The 18,213-nt window shown below is 34.3% G+C and overlaps 1 protein-coding gene across 1 annotated transcript in view; it reads right to left on the bottom strand.

The window, feature by feature from the left end:
• The window catches only part of LOC129949999 (tyrosine-protein kinase Drl), a 112,606-nt gene extending 96,251 nt beyond the window's left edge, over window positions 1–16,355 (bottom strand). Inside the window, exon 1 of the mRNA XM_056061757.1 lies at window positions 15,344–16,355. The gene's annotated coding sequence lies outside the window, so the exon portion shown is untranslated. The remainder of the gene's footprint in view (window positions 1–15,343) is intronic.
• Between the last annotated feature and the right edge of the window lie 1,858 nt (window positions 16,356–18,213).

Below are 18,213 nucleotides of genomic sequence, written 5' to 3'. Positions count from 1 at the left end.
TATGCAATAATTCTAAAACTTATTTTCTATCAGAGCATCACGCAATCTAAGCCAAAGCCAAAACTTTCAAAATTCCAAACTTTCCCACTCAAACTATTTTCGAAACTATATACGAGTCGAGTATATAGCAGACCAAGTGGCACAACATTTTAACTCTGACATACCTTTTTTTTAATACAAAATAAGTGCCTATCCATACTGGAAGTCGAATTGAAAGTAGAAAGGAGGAAGGTAGGTTGTATATGATTTTCCGGTCACATTTTTCAAGGACCAATCTGACTACTGACGAGGACTGCCGACAACGAGCGACAAGCGACGACCTACCGACGACGGACGTGCTTTGAATTTAAAAACACCATCCAAACAATGGAATATAATGCACCTTGCTACCTTCCTACATTCAAAAAATGTCTGGGATATTGTTTAAGCCTTGTTCTATACACCGCAATATACAAGGACGACAATATTGTTGAATAAAAATAAAAATAAAACAAAAATAAAAAGTTTTATTGTTCTCGGTGAATTGATGACATTTATGTGTTTATCCGTTTCGACCCTCTTCCAAAACAAATACTAGAATCCCATTGAAATTTCTCAGCTATAAAATCTCAACTTTGTCCACAGCCAAATTCAAAAATTCACTCTCCAAACTAAAAGGTTTTCCCACGACTGACCAACAACACAAAACGGTACACAGATAGACAGGACAAAGTTGTAAAAGGAGATACGAATGTCAAAAACGATTTGTGAAGGTTGACAACCGTGTTTTAAATAAACAGAGAAAACATTTTCCTGGAAGTTTTTCTTTTTTTGTTGAACAAAACAGAGGAAATTTAAGTAATCGATCGGCCCACTTTAAAGAAGCTCTTTCTCCCATCAACATCCGGCCGCCATGAATAGTTAAGGTTGCGTCCTTCCGTTTGGCTCACAGTGAATTTATTTACATTGTTTTTCTTTGTGTCTGATCCTTTTCGTCGGCCGCCGTGCGCCATGCGTCTCGTCGCGTCGAGTCCTCGTTGTCATCCTTTTCGAGAAATGTAGGTAGGTATTATTTGCAGTGTTGTTAGAGATTTAAGGTCGCGTCGCGTTCGTGTCGCAGGAGCCGTTGTTTTCTCAGTTTGGCGGGGAATAAATCGCGAAAGTACCCACCGTTCCAGAGGAACTAATTAAAAAAATCATTCTTCTAGGAGAAGTCTCTCTCGCCCGTTTTGTGTATAGAAACTTTGGTGGTGATGGCCATGATGATGGCAACTTTGTCGACAAGGACGAGGATGACGACGAGGACAACGAAGACTAGGAACGTGGGCAAATTATTTATTCGGCTTTTTTGTTTGTAGTTCTTGTCCTTACACTTGGGGCCTTGTTGCCTCGTCGAACTTAGTTCTGGAGATGGAGCTGGAGTTGGAGATGGAGCATCACTGGCAGAACGCAAAATCAACTTTTTATTGGAAAATGGTTTGGACTAGACAAACGGGAATGCAGTAGAGCGAAATGTATCCCATTGGGGGATGCTCTTCAACCCTGCCTGTGCTTGTGCCTGTGCCTGATGATGATGCTGCTGATTTGAAAAAAGGACAAGAAAGAAAAAAACTAACTTATTCTTCATTTCGGAAGCCGACCCTTGTATAATATGGCCTTACTCATGTTGAAAGTCGTAATTTATGTATGCTGTACGTTATGTATCTATATGCAGTTATATCGAAGGAAGAATTATTTATTGCTCTCTGAGCCTTTGGAGTTTTCATTTCGACTCAACCGGAAGAGAAAAACTATAAACACTGGGGAAGGACAAATACAAAGTCTGGCTTGGCCATCTGTGCTTTCTGATGTCAGCCCATCAGACAGGCCATGGATAGGATATGGATAAGGATAATAAGTATCTGTGTGATGTCGCATAAACAACAATGAATCTATTTATTCATCGAAAGAGATGATGTATCTATCTTCTTCCTTGATATATCAATCTGAATCAGGAATATTGCTGTTTAAATATTTAGTGCGGATTGGGGGAGGTAGATTGGAAGATGAATAGAAAGACTAATAAAGTCTTCTTCAACACAAAGAGATGAAAACTTTGCCAATTTCAATTTGAAGTTGAGTGCTTTATAGTTTTGTATTTTGTAAGAGGGGGAGGAATTTAAGGGTCTTAATTTCGATGCGAAATTTAACAATATAGTGAAATGGTTTTTGGGTCCTTTGAACTATTTAGAAGTCAATTAAATAATCATTTTGAATTGTTTATTTTGAAAATAGACAATAATATGAACATTTTAAGGAGTTTGAAAATGTACAAAACGAAGAAATAGATGAAGACTTTTGTATAGTAAGGGGTTATAAATTAATATGATTTTGAAATATTATTCTATTCCATCTATTCGTTTCAAAACAAGACAAAAATAATATGGAACAAGATGTAAACCCTGCTGTTGGTAAAACGTATTAGCTCAGGGCTAAAGATCACCAAAATATTATTTATATGCACTTTAAGGCTTTATCATACTTTCCAAGTAAATCATTTGGAAAAAAAACAACAAAGAGCGGCTTGATGAATGCTTATTTTGCTTAAGAAATATTGAGACTCCGCATTATTTAACATTTATTGGAAGTAAACCTTTTAATCTATAAACCCTTTATTGACTATATGTTTTTTATAAGATCATGCTTAATAATTTGGCTCACTATGTTCTACTGACAAGTTAACAGCGTCAAGGAAGAAGTTGTGACCTCTTCACTTATTGGAAAACGTGGGTCCAGTGATTCTCTACGTGCATCTGTCTGTTTGTCTGTCCTCACCCCTACAGCCTGAACCATTAGGTCGATTGAGTTTAGCTTTTTTAAAGGCATGCATGCTAAAACTTTATACGCAATGTACAGGGAAGAGTCAAAAAAGCTGTAGCTCTCTTTTCTTGCAAAAGAAATTATTGGTAATTAAGGGGGTTTACAACCCACAATCACGCATTGGCTATACACATCGGTAATCAAACCGATTTTAATGTACGGTGTGGCAGTATGGTGGACTGCTTAAAAGAAAGCTTTAAACCGCGAACAATTAAATAAAGTCCAACGTTGAGCTTGCCTATGTATATGCGGATCGCTTTACATGACCCCATCTGCGGCACTGGGGACCTTACTCTACCTAACACCTCTGGACATATTTAGCAAACAAATAGCTACAAGCTCGCTATTCGCTTCAAAGCTTCGTCGCAGTGGACTTAGCACAAAATTGGCCCCTCAGTAATTCTTAGGTATTTAGAATAAATTCCTAAGCACTCAGACTACACCATCCCCCAACTGCAATTCGATAGAAATTTCCAGATTTTTATACCTCCCAGATCTTTACTATAACCTTTGCTGGGTGCCTGCCATAGAGACATTCCAGGTAACCGTAAGGAAAATAAACTCGCCAGGAACGGTACGTTAGGCACATACTGGCATACTAATCGCTACTTGTAAACTGTTACTAATGCAAGACGCTATGAAGAAGGCAATCACCAGATGGAACAACATCACCACTTGTCAGGTCGCGGAAAACATCTGGCCAACACTAGATTTAAAGGGTTTAAGGTGCTTGCTCTCTCAAGCAGATCGCTTAAAAGCTAATAGGAAAATAGGCGTATTTTCAAATGACTTTTGAAGAAGCTGTATGGGCGAGGAGGAGGAAATAGTTTTTCACCTTCTCTGTACATGCCTTGCTCTAGGTCAAAAACTCAAGAATTAACTAGGAGAGTTCTTCTTTAAGGATCTAGACGATCTAAATCATATCAGCTTAATCAGCCTCTCACGTTTCGTAAGGGGCTCAAACTGTTTCCATTGAGCTTATAGGAGGAAGCTTCAAGATTCATGTGGTATCACAATGGTCCATTAAACTGGCCTAAGCCACTTTAACCTTACCTAATGGTAAGGCCTGCATACAAAAACTATTTTAAAAAATTGAAACCTCTCGATTTTCGAAAAAAAAAACTGAAATAAATCAGCATTTTTTTCTGAGATGAAATGACATTTAAATTAAAAGGTAAATTTTAAGGGCCGATGTTGAATGTGAACCACACCTAAACGTGAAGTTTTTTTTCTGCATTTAATTTGATATTTCTCTATTTCAGTCTATATCAATTTAAACAATGGAAAGCTCCACAACAATGAGTGAAATTTATTCAAAAAATATATATAGTGCAATTCCTGTTTTTTTCGGTCAATTTAATCGTCTAATGTGCGTGCATATGGAAAAATCGTGCACAAATTTGATCAAACCAGGTTCTTAAGAGATATGAAAACACCAGTGAAGTCTTGTGCAGGTCGTACTACAGGAAATATTGCTTCTGTTCGCGGCTGAAGTGCCGGCCACCTCAACTCGTCATCGTGTTCAACAATTGCACCTCTCATGCTTGTCGTTGATAAACGTTATGGATAATATCTTGCATTAACACACCGACAAGGAGCAATGGACTCAAGAACTAAAGCTTCTTGATCATTTCAAGTGTTGTCAATGGTCACAATGGTGACAAGAAATGGTAACAGTTTATGATCATTTTTCGAAGAAGCACATTTTCACCTTAGTGGATTCCTCAATTATCAGAATTGTCGCATTCAGGCGAATGATAATCCAATAGCGATTATCGAAAAACCAATGCACCCCCAAAGAGTGACTGTTTGGTGCGGTTTATAGGCTGGCGGTATCATCGGGCCGTATTTTTTCCAAAATAATGCCATACCGTGAATGGTGTTCCCTATCGTGATATGATAACGTCCTTTTTATGGCCCGATTTGGAGGATATGGATGTGGACGATATGTGTTTTCAACAAGACGGTGCCACTTGCTTTACAACTTACGAAACAACATTTTTTTTGGGTGACAAATATAATGACCATGTTATCTCACATGGTGGCGATGTCATTGGGCCGTCAACATAATGGGCTTGGAAACCGTTGGACTTCTTTCTTTGAGGTTATTTGAAATAAAAGTTGTATGCCGATAAGTCAGCAATAATTCAAGAGCTAAAGGATGCACTTTTTGGGCACATTCACGGCATATAATCTCAATCATGCGTCATCGAAAGTTTGGATAATCGAATGGAGGTGTGTCGCCAAGACCGCGGCGTCTATTTAGTCAATATTTTTTTCCATACATATTTGAACCATACCAATATTATAATAATAAAGATGAATGACAATAACTTCCTTAATAATCTGTTTTAGTTCAAAATCAAAATCGGCCTTAAAATGTAACCACCCTTTTATTTTATTAAATATGATTTTCTGCATATTCCCGACTGCACCGATCTTTGGAAAGGGGCTTCGAGTTGCATATCACACAATTTTGTCATTGTTTTCTTCAAATCCTTGACAATTTGTTAATTTTTTGGCATAGGCCATATAGCTTAGCAAAGCCCCATACAAAATATATACGTACTAGCGACCCGTCCCTGGTTCGTACGGGTAATAGGTACAGATATTTAAGTTATAAGCATGCTAATTAAAACAACCACGAATCACTTAATTAGAAAAATTATATGCTTATCTTAAAGCCTCCCTGTACACTACGTATTCTGAGATTTTGGTTGCTGGCAACAAAGCGTATTGATTTTCAGAAGATCCTACTCGAGAAAGTGCCACATACATTTGCCAGTGGGAAAAGCACTCTTTCCTTAAATAACCTTTTAAAAGGTATTTGCAAATATGTTGGTATCAGCGGGATCCGCGGAACATGTGCGAGCTGACCGGCCGCGGGACTGGTAATGATAGTTGCTTTAATCAAATAATCTCCTAATAAAATATAAATTATTCATGTTCAAAGAGATAGTTCTGAAAAGACCATCAAAAATTCTCGTGACGCTAAGAAACACTCTATGTTAAAGTTTCCCAAAACCAACATTGAATTTTAGCTTCATAAAGAAACCCCAATAACACTGTTTTTTGAAATAATAACTATCACTTTTTTTCATTCAAATCTATAAAAATGTTCAACAATCGAGGACCCTACTCACTTTAACTACTCTCCTATTGATTCTTCTCCCAGATAAAATATTAGCATACTCACATAAATTATACTTCTTCTCTAATTTATGAATATTATATTCTAAGGAAAAAATATTTATCGCAAATATAAAACAAAATTGATTTACCATTATAAGCCATTAGTGGTTTTTCATAGAAAGTATTCCATACAGTATATAAGTATGCTAACCATTTTACCCAAAAGAATGGACAGCCAAATGGGGCTTTTATGTTCACAATGCACTTTGTAAACATCCCGTTTAAAAAAAAGAAGAAAATAATAATAATATCTGTCCATAAAGCATACCCAACCCATTCTCACGACTTTTCCCATCCTGTTTGTGGTCATTATAATTGAAATTGAGAACATTAAATGTCATAAAAATACCTCCATCCAAATTCAGCACCATCAACAGAGCTCAGAGCCAAGCCAAGCCAACCAAGAGCCTTGTAGAGAAAGAGAATGGCATTCACATAAATGACACCAAAATGCTTATTTTCGCAGTTGATGGTAATTTCACGACTCACTGCCTTTACTGGACTTACATAGTTATATGGTCCTTTAGCAAGGTACATATTCACCAACGGTATACACGTATATATATTTAATGTGTGCATTTTATAAAGGCCCATTAAAATACCCCATTCTTCTGATTTAATCTCAATTAATTTTCAACAAATTTATAACACCACCCACTGGCATCGCCATAGCCTTTTATAAAATTCATAAAATTGTAGCAAAACCGAGAAGTCTGGTGACTCCTGTGACTTTAATTCGAATATTATATGGGGTTGCAAAACCCCAGGACCAGGTGCATATTGTCACACGCACAAATACAATGGGGAGCAAAATGCGCTGTGGGTCCTGTCCTGGCACCCATAACAAACGAACAAAAACACAAAGCCAGGAAACAGTAAGTTCTCTCAGTCATAAAATTATTATGCAATAAATTTTTCATAAATTAAAACTAACGACCATTCAGTATTTCCGGGGAGGTGTGGGGTCTCTGTCTTCTCAAACAACCTTTCAACAATAAGCTCCCCAAAAACCATCCACAAGTTGAAACTCACAAAATATCATCGCAACAACAATAATGCGGAATGTTGTACGGCTCCTGCTGAATATTTATGTGAAAATAATTTTAAAGCCAAATCATGTTATTAAAGCCACAACTTCACTTTGACACCTCCACCCCCCGTGTCGCAACCTAAACAAAATTTGGTTGTCCTAAAATAAATCGACATTTTGTTGCCACAAATTTTGAGAGAATACAACAAAAAAAAAACAGGATCATCATCATCCTCCCTATTGACTTTGCAACTGAGTGTAAAACATCAGGGACGAATGATGTGTGTAGTGTATACAGGTGGTGTGTGTTTGGTGGAAACATAAATCACAACAAAAAGCAGGAGCTTCAAAAAAATGCCCCTACCTTCCTTCCAGAGAAAGATGATCCCAGCCATCATCATCAGGAGCAAAAAGGTACAAATCAACAGTTTGGACGGCAATGGCGGCGGTGGCGGTACATGGCATGGCGTGGAATGGCAGACACCACAACCACCGGCAGCATCCACTTGAGGCTCAAAATTTACCCCTCCAAGGACCCTTTGTGTCATCGTCGTCACTCGTTCGGGGAGATGTATACATTAAAAAATACATACATTATAGAACCCGAGAGTGAGTGGGAGTCGGAGTCAGAGTCAGAGTCAGAACCAAGTCAGGACGGCAGGCCCCTTATGCCACCCGCCAGAATATAAATATATCACTGGAAAGATGCAATAATAATTTTGATTTATAGCCTTTGGTTATTAAAATGAAATTCAAGCCTTCACAATGGAGAACCAAAAAGATAAAGGGTGCCTAGACACATACGTAGATATGGACAGGACATACATCTGTATACATATTAGTGAAAATATATACATATGTATGTGATGTGTATATGGAGAACAAAATTGAAGTATATACATATAATAATATTGGTCGTTTGTTTTTGCTGTGATATTTTTATTATTTCAATGTTGGGATTTAATTTTGTTTTCAGACAAATAATACGAAGCTATTGAAAAAAAGCTTGAATTTAAGTTTATATACATTTTAAACTTTAATTTTAAGTTCGGTTCTTCATTTAAAATGTTTCAAGAAAATAAACATTTTTCCATGATGAAATTAGAAATAATTTTATAGGCTTATGTATTGATTGCTTCAAGGGTGAATATTGTCACATCCCTTGCTATGAAGAACTTTTTTTTAAAGATTAAGTAAGTCAACAAAATGATAGCGATAAAATCGTTAAACATTAGCTTCATATGTATTTAGAAGAAAAGGGAAGAGAAAAGTGTAAGTACGTAGATGACACCTAGTAGTAAGGCAAAATGTCTAATTAATTCCTTCCTAATTTTTTTTAGAATTAATTTTCCTTAAGTGAATCTTCAAAAATACTTGTACTTGAATTTCAAACTGGATTTTATTTTAAAATTTTAAAAATAAACAAAAATATGTAGGAATCAAAAGCTATTTTAAAATATTAATGACACAAAATTTTAAAGACATTTTTTACCCAAGTCTAAAACACCACCTATCTAAATTTATAGAAGCTTTATTAAAATTTTGGAGCAACATTTATTTTTAATACAGTGTTTTTTAACAGGGACGCTATAAAAGTAGAGCAACAGGGACAGCAAACGACGACATAAATTTTGAAGCTCTTTTGACATTAGTATTCAGTAAGGTTTGCCATTTTATGATAGAAAGATATACGAGCCAACAATGAGTCAAAATTATTAAAATTTACTTGCTAAATTCGGAGTCAGTGGCCTCGACGTTAAGAGCGTTACGAACAATTTAGGGTCGTCATATTCGTAATAGCATGAGGCTCATTTCTGGCTGAATGGCTTTGCCAATAAACTAAATAGTGCGGTATTGGTCAGGCTGCAATCCACACGTACATTGCATCAATACAAAATTACGGTTTGGTGTGGTTTATGGGCCAGCGTTGCCATTGGGCCGTACTTCTTCCGTGATGATCAAGACCACACGTTACTGTGAATAGGAATTACTACAGTTCAATGATAACCGAATATTCTTGTCCCCCATTGGATGATATGGACTTGGAGAACATGTGGTTACAACAGGAGGGCACCACAAGCCACACAGCAAATGTCACAATCAATTTATTGGAAAACAAATTTGGAGAACGTGTTATCTCACTAAATGGTAAAGTCACTTGGCCGCCTCGGTCGTGCGATTTGACGCCGTAAGACTATTTCCTGGGGGGCTACGTCAAGCCTATGGCAATAAACCAGTGATGATTGATAAACTTCGTACGAATATTGAACGTGAAATTGCACCAGTAAAGGGCGATCTATGATTGAAAACCGTCGTAAATTGGGTTCAGTGTCTAAACTTCAGCAAGAGTGCCTGTGTTGGCCATGCAAAAGAAATCGATTTTTATACATAATGTCATCGAATGTACTTTCACAGATATAAAGAACTTAATTGATATCCAAAACCGTTTGTTTTATTTATATATTACTAGTAACTCGGTACGTGCTTCGCTACGTATAAGGCATATTAACAAAAAAAATATTATTAGGTTAATTTATTCAAACAAAAAAATATTTTAAATTGCTACACAAATGATATATTGTTTATATTATATTTATCAGCAAAGAGTAAAAACTAAAAACGAATTGTTTACTCATATTATGAGGGGTCTATATGGGTTAGTCGAAAACAGTTAGATAAGCAATAATTTTAGTTTTTCCATTTTGAGCATGAATAAATAAATAGTTGGTTGTCCGGCTCTGGAACAAGCAACATAAAGTTGGCCATGTGAAAAACATGATTCCTCCAAATTGACACCACAAACATGAAGTGTTTGCCCTTGGGCTTTATTTATGAACATCGCAAATGATAAACGCACATGATATTGAAATCTTTTGGATTCAAATGGCATATCAGTTGGAATCATACTGATACTCGGTATCAAACACACTTCTCCTTTTGATTTTCCAGTTAAGATTGTAGCTTCAAACAAATTTGGTAATAACTTTTTCACTGCCAATCTTGTGCCATTACACAGTTTTGGTGGATTAATATTTCGCAATAATATAATAAAAGAACCAATTTTCAGATTCAAGCAATGCGGTGGTATACCAGCCGATTCCAATGAATTTAAAAATTCAATTGGATAATTTATTGCCTCATCTTGATTCATAGCACTGTCAATTGATTCATATATCGTGACTACACCTGGCAGTTTCGCTTGAATTTAAAAATTAATGGCATTGATATGAATGTTCTTCGGTGCTAAAATGGTGCGTTCTCTCAACCAATCATGATTTCTGTAATTCTGAAGAATATTCGGAGAAATACAATCAACTTATCTATAGATTGCGCAATTGTACAAAAATTGTTCGGTAAAGAGATCAATCCGTTGGTACTGTCGATCAGTATTTTGCCAGCACCAATTTCTAACAATTGCTTTGATAACTCATGGGCAGTTGCATCATTATGTAGGTGAATACACATTTTAATGTTCAGTGTCAATTTTCGTACATATCTCCAGAGAACTGATGACTTCAAACAGGCGTTTATTTCATCAGTAGCAGTTGATCGAGGAATGACAGTCAATCTTCGACGAAGTCCCCTGACAGCAATATCAGAGCACCACTAAAACAGCTGGTGTTGAGTTTAAAAATATTGTTAGTATGCAGTTTCTTAGAGCTTAATGTTTTTTTGTTAAATCCAAAAAATAAACAATGACATTTTCGATCATCAAACATTATTAAACCAGTTTGTGCAGAGAAAATTATTTAAATTGGTTCATTAGTTCTTGAGAAAACTTATATGCAAAATAACGGTTCTATGAAAGTACATATTTTTAATTTCCCATAAAAAGTTATTGTAATCGGTCCGATTTGTCGAATTGAAAATTTTGAAATGTCTCGACGTTTCAAAGTGTCTTGAGCCAAAATAGAGAGACGTCTGTGCGTGCGTGTGTTCGTACGGCCGTACGTTCAGGAAGTTTTTTTCGTAGTCCATAGCTCAAGAACCAGTAGAGATATCGACTTCAAGTACATTTTGCTATGCAGTTAATAATGCAGAAAAATGCAAAAAAGACTAAAAAAATGAGTGGGCGTATTTTTACCATAGCAATTTAAAAAAAGATTTAATAAAGAATAAAACCTAAAAAAATTAATAAGTTCGTAAAAATTGATTTAAAAAAATGAATAAAACTTGGTAAAAATTTATTTTCGACACGAGTTTCTTTCCAAAAATTAAAACAAAAACATTGACTTCAAAATAACTTTATATCACAGAAAATATTGTTTTCGACATTCTGTAAATTTTGTATAAAAATCCAACAGTTAGTTTTTTTCATAAAAAATTAAAAAATAAAAACTTTTAGAAAATGCTACTAAAATAGGTAAAAATTTGTTTTCGACTGAAAATCTCGTTAACTAAAATAGATTTTGAAATCAAACTATTTCATCATATGGAAAATATTTGTGGGAATAATTTTTTAAATAATTTAACTTACACCTTTTTTAACAAAACACAAAAACTTACTAAAGAAAACAAATCGATAGACGGGTGGAAAGTTATCAGCATGGGTCGTATCCCAGCCTCTTTTTTTTTATTGACCGAAGACAAGTTAAAAAAGAGGCTGGGATGCGACCCACACTGATAACTTCCCATCCAGTCTGTCGATTGGTCTTGCCTAAAAGTTTGTCTATATGTACTCGTTTCAATTTTTACCAAATTTGCGTATTTTTTTTTTGTAGATTTTTTTTTAATGAAAAAACGGACTGTTGGATTTTTATATAAAATTTTGAATATCGAAAACAATATTTTCTGTGAAATAAAATAAGTTTGAAGCTAATATTTTTAATTTTTGAAAAGCTATTTAAATTGAAAGTAAATTTTTACCAAATATTAGAATTGTTTTTTTAGAGTTTAATTTTTTGTAAAAAAACTGTCAATTCGAATTTTTTCAAAATTTGATCGAATATTGAAAACAATATTTCTTATAAGATAAAATTAGTTTGAAGCCAATATTTCAAATTTTTAAAGAGATATTTGAGTCGAAAATTAATTTTTAATAACTTATACACATTTTTTTTAGGTTTTTATTTTTTATAAAAAAAACTGTAAATTCGATATATCTCAAAATTTTTCGAAATGTTGAAAACAATATTCCCTATAAGATAAAATAAGTTTGAAGCCTAAATTTCAAGTTTTTGAAAGGATATTTAAATCGATATTAAATTTTTACCAACTTTGAGTAATGTTTTTTTTAGATTTTTATTTAAAAAAAAAAAAAAACTGTCAATTAGATTTTTCTCAAAATTTTATCAGATATCAAAAACATTATTTTTCGTTGCACAAAATTGTTTTGGAGAAGATATCATATTTCAGTCATAAAATTTTGAAGGTGACAAATTTTTTTTTTCAGTTTTATTGATTTATAAAAAAAAACCGTTATATTGATTTTTTTCAAAAAATATACCTGTTTAGTATCACGTTACATTATATTATATAAAATTTAATTCAAGTCTCTAGCGTTTTTGGTTCGTAAGATATTTATGGTTAACCAAAATTTTTACCTTTTTTTCAAACTGCTATGGTAAAAAAACCACCCACGCAATTTTCTTGAGAGCCCTTTCTGCATCTTTCTGTCTAATTATCTGCATAACAAAATTTATTTGAAGTCGATATCTCTTCTGGTTCTTGAGCTATAGACAACGAAAAAAACGTCGCGAACGTACGGACGTACGGACGTACAGACGTACGTACACACGCACGAACAGACATCTTTGTAAAAATCTTTTGTTTCGACTCTAGGGACCTTGAAACGTCGAGAAATGTCAAAATTTTCAATTTGAAAAATCGGACCCGTTACAATAACTTCCTATGGGAAGTTAAAAAGAACATTTTAGAAAAGAGAAAATTTTATTAAAATCTATCGTATCGTTTCTGAGAAAATTCGAATTTTTGATCTAGGACCACAAAATTTAAATTGTCATTTTTAGTTAATTTCAATCGTCTTAAAACCTTAATTTCCAAATTTCAACTCGATCTAGTCAATGGTCTTGGCAGTAGGGTCATGGGCAAACATACGGACTGAATCGGGGGACCCACTTTTTTCGACTTGATTAAAATCTCAAATTCGAACATTTTTACGAATGCAAACAAAACAGATAAAGATTTATAAATCTTTATCTGTTTTCGAGGTATTAGAATCAAACTTCAATTTTTACTGATTTACGCTTTTTATGAAAATAAAACTGACTTTGGAAAATTTCTAAAAATTTAAACAAATATTAAAAACTATCTTTACATATATAAGATTGAACTATTTTGAAGGCAATATCTTTAATTATTGCCAAGATATTCGTGTCGAAAAGCAATGTTTAACAATTTTTAGTAGTTTTTTCAGGTTCTTATTTTTGTTTTTAAAACAGTTGCTTTGATTGTTCTCAAAATTTTACCAGATTTCAAGAAAAATATTCTCCATTGCATACAATTTTTTCAAGTTAATATAATTTTTTGTAGGTAAAATATTAGAAGAGACAAATATTATTTTTGGTTTATACTAAAAACCGTTAATTGCATTTTTTCTTAAACGTTATTAATTTGGAATTACGTCTCATTATACACTCGTAAATTATAACATAATCAAAGTCGCTATATTGGTTCCTAAGTTTTTTGAAGTGGACCAAAATGTTTTCTTTTTTTAAATGACTATAGTAATAAAAAACAACCACGCAATTTTTTGAAAGTCCGTTTTGCATCGTTCGATGTTACTATCTGTAAGACAGAAATTATTTGAGGTCAATGTCTTAAGTGGTTCTTGAGATGTTTACGACGAACGTTGAAATTTGAAATTTCAAAATCTTTTTACCCTCCTATCGAAATTCAAAAAGACATTGTAGTGACTTGAAAGTGTTTTTTTTATGGCTTCTAAAAACGAATTATTTAGAAAATAGTTGTTCGAAAAATTTCCATCTTCAATAAATATTTTTAAAAATGCAAATATCCTTTTTTGGAAACCAATTGTAGTTTAATTTTTAGTGAAATTGATTAGTTATTTAAGTAAAGATTAAATTAATCGCTTTCTGAAAAAACGTACAAAATTATAGAATTTCATTTCATCGTATTTCTTGCTATGAAAATGTCAAGTTTGATCAGTCAAGTCGTGAGTATAAAAATTGATTATAGTCTTGTTTGAAAGATTTCAAAACACTTTATTTTTAGTCACATTTTGAAGTTGTTATAAAGTCAAATTTTGAAAAACATTTAAAGAAAAGGTACAATCATTTATTGGGAATTACGAAATTAAATTTAAAAAAATTTTAACTCTGGAGGAATAACAAAGAAAATCATAACTTTGTTTATGCTTAAAACCTATTACTATGGTACCATGAAAATCATGTTTTTTTGAAGACTATATGATCGTTAAAGTAAAACAATAAACACTCACGACTAAGTTAGCATTAGAATAAAGTTATCAAATTATCTCCTAGAAAGTGCACTGGTACGTATACGCACTTTTTTATAATATTTAACTTTTCATAAATGTATCTACATAAATTTATTCTTAATCTTCACGACTTCTAATATATCGTTTGATGCAAAAGAAATACAACGTTGTCTGTATCATCACGATAAGACCTGTGAAAATGCAAGAGTACGTATTTTTGTGCAAGTTTTTTAAACGTTAGAAAGCACATTGAGGTTCATTAACAACAATAATATCTTTCTCATAATTTAGATATAATTGTATGAGTAGATGACTTTTACCTCAAAGTTTTTTTTTAAAGTTTGATGTTTGTTTTTTTCAACGGGTCAAATTAACTCGATCCCAAAGTTGTGATTAGTATTTTAACCTGTTGAAGTCAAAATACTACCATTCACTCCGATAAACAAATTGGTTACTCTTGGTTAAATCCAAATAATCTCCTAAAATTCCAAAACAAATTTCAAATTCAAACTTAATACCAACAAGAGACAATAACAAATTCCTAAGAACAACACCTTTCAACTTATTCAAACCATCCCACTGCAAAAACCACCATCATCATCATCTTGTCAAGACCAATAATCTTATTCAAATCAGAGTTCATGAACCCAAAGAAGGATATGGATGTCTCTATTAAAAAAAAAACACAACTTAAAAAAAAGGACAACGACATGATGTGATGGGTTAACACCATTAGTCAGAGAGTATCCTTTTACACAAACAAAATGAAAATAAACAGAGAATTGTTTGGGTGGGCATAATATCCTTTTTCTGTTTCGAGAAAAAAAAACTTAAAAAAACAACATTTTGTATAATATCCTTACACATTTTAACTGCCAGCTCCTTTATATCCTTTTGCCATTTTGCTTGAATATAAATGTGTTTGTTTTGCCATAAGAACGAAATCAAAACCAAACCAAACGGACAAAAATAACAAAAACAACAACGTGTTATCCCTTTTCAATTTGACACCGACAAAATTTATATCACGCACTTTGATTTTATTTTTCTGCCTTTTTCATTTTTATTTTTTGATGGGGTAGGTGTAGCTATATATACGGTATATCCTTTTAATAATAATAATTTTTTTGCACCCTTTTATATACTGCTTAACATTAAAGGATCATTTTTCATCACCAATCTTTAAACACACGTTGTCGTTGTCGTCGTCGTCGTCATCACCGCCGTTGACGTTGACTTTGTCGTTGTAGACGTACCTCTACAACAAAAAGGACTTTAACATCTCGGATTACACCACTAACTCCATTGCTTTAAAGACCCACTTAATTAAATCCAGGACAAAATACTCGTATATCTAAACACACAAAACGTAATCCTTTTTATTTTTGGTGGTTTGTAACCGGATGACGAATGATAGCATGAATATCCTTAATTAATAACTTCTTCTGTGTTCGTCGTCGTCTTCGTCGACGTTGGTACCTTTGGCGTACCTACACACGAATGTACGAACTTATATTATGAACTATACAAGCGAAGTATCACACACTCCTTTTGCACATCACTAATACTTGATGGTCTTAAGCGTTATTGCCAACTTTCACGTGAGACATGGAAATTTTGACAAATGAACGTTTCCGAAGGACGAACAAGGACTGAAAAGTTAAATAATCGCACGTCAGTTTTGCACCAAAAAAAAAAACAATATTCAAAACAAGGCTCCAGAGATTGAGTTTAAGGGGGGTCGGTCGTTTGTTTGTTCGTTCGTTTTGGTCGCAAAGGGGATTCTATGTTGGGGGTAATTTGTTTTGTATTTTTTGAACTTACTGGCGCTATACAACCGTTTCGAGCAGATATTCACGACAAACTGAATCCTGAAACTTTGGGTGGATAACGATTAACCGTTATAAGTTGATAGTCATCACACGGCTCTACAAAGTTCTCATCAGGATTCAAGAAGTGACAATGTTTCCCCTTTTTGGTAAGTGAGGTCACATGCGCTGTGAAGTTGGTCTCTCTATTTTGTTAGCGGCCTTGAGTTGCTCACTTTCTCTCGCTCTCTGTAGATACTCTCAAATGTCCTTACACATCAGGATTCAACTGTTGCATTTTGAGTAGAAGAAGAAGACCAACATTCCTGGAGTTTTAATTTCCGTTCAACGAGGGGATGAGTGTCAATCATTTCGCAACCTACCCCCTGCTACTACCGCCGGGCTGTTACAAGTACCCCCATTGAATTACTTATCGTTAGCGAACAGGATGCGTATCCGTGTGTGTGAGTGAGCGAGTGTGTGTAGTGTGAAGAAGGACGATTATTGCACGATTTAGTTCGCATTCGAGTGCACTTTTTTATTTGATTTACACGTTTGACTGGCACTCCCTTCAAGAAGCAATCCAAGAACAAGGATACACAGATTAGGTTTTTAGTAAAAGACCTAGAAACTGTTTAAAAAATAAAGACGAGGCCGATGTCTGGGCTGGGCTCAGCTTGACTTGGCTTGGCTTGTCCAACAGAACCGGTCGTCGGTCAGAGGACCATAGCACGTGCAATTGTAAGACGATTTGTTTACATTGGATAAGAGGCAGGGATTTTCTTTATTTGCTCAAGTGACAAGACTTGGTTTTTATTTTATTTTGTTTTTGTTCACCGTTATTCGTTAAGGGTTGGTGTGAAATATTGCACTTTGAGCGTATGTGCGTTTTGTTGAAGAAAAGGATTTGCAGTCGATTTGTTTTGGTGGTGGATGATGAATAAAGCGGGTGTAGGTGGATGGGTTGACAGGAGGACGACGACGACGATGATGGGTGTGTTTCGTGTACTTAGGGGTGGATTAATGGATCTTAATGACTTTCGTTTCGTACCATTGCCACTTAGTTCAAAGTGCTATTAGTTGGTGGTATACTATATACTATATAAAGGATATGTATGTATATATGATCCTTTATGAATCACCAAAGGTAAGACAGACAGACAGACAGAATTAATTAAGTTTTCTGTCACGTGGCAAGGATTTTGTCACTTTGTTTAACCACAGTGTAAGTGACAGATTTTTTATTGTTACATCACTGAGTGACAGCGGCGCTGTTGACGGTGTGTGTGTTGACAGAGAATCCTTAAAGCTTGTTCGCTTCGTTTTTTAACCTCTCCAGAATGAATATAGGGACAAAGGGTTTGAATAGGGTTGCACATTTCTTTTCTGCGATGTGATTACAAAGGCCCTTAAGGATAATTGAATTTTTCTATACACAACTGAACGAAATTAGAAATATGAAAACTTTTTCCTACGAAAAAGTATACATTCCCTATGTAAGAATGTGAATTCAACACAGAGCCCTTTCTGGGGGCTAAAAATCATCGTTCTCTAGCTTGATTCTGATGTTGGTTGCGGGCATCTTTGGCATTGGCAGGAATCAATTAAGAATTTAAAAGTTTCTTAATTACAGATAGAAGCAAAAAAGGACCCACAGGGGGTGTGGCGGTAGGCGGTGGACTTTCAATTTATGCAAGGGTTGGATTTTTTGGTATTTAGGAGAAGCAACAACAAAAACGAAAAAAAGAACCGATTTTAACAGGAAATTAAAATTTCATGGAGTAAATTTGTCATGAAAAGGTCAATTGAGCAAACGGTAATTTGGTATAATTTATTCTCTATTCGTCGTCGTCGTCGTCCTTCGTCTTTCTCGTCGTATGGTACGCGTCAAAGGGTCCCTTTTTTTTTTTGTTTGGGATGATGTT

Source organism: Eupeodes corollae, chromosome 3, assembly GCF_945859685.1.
Source record: "Eupeodes corollae chromosome 3, idEupCoro1.1, whole genome shotgun sequence".
Classification (NCBI taxonomy): Eukaryota; Metazoa; Arthropoda; class Insecta; order Diptera; family Syrphidae; genus Eupeodes; species Eupeodes corollae.
Note: the sequence above shows the minus strand (reverse complement) of the source record. Positions and strands in the feature narration are given on the sequence as shown.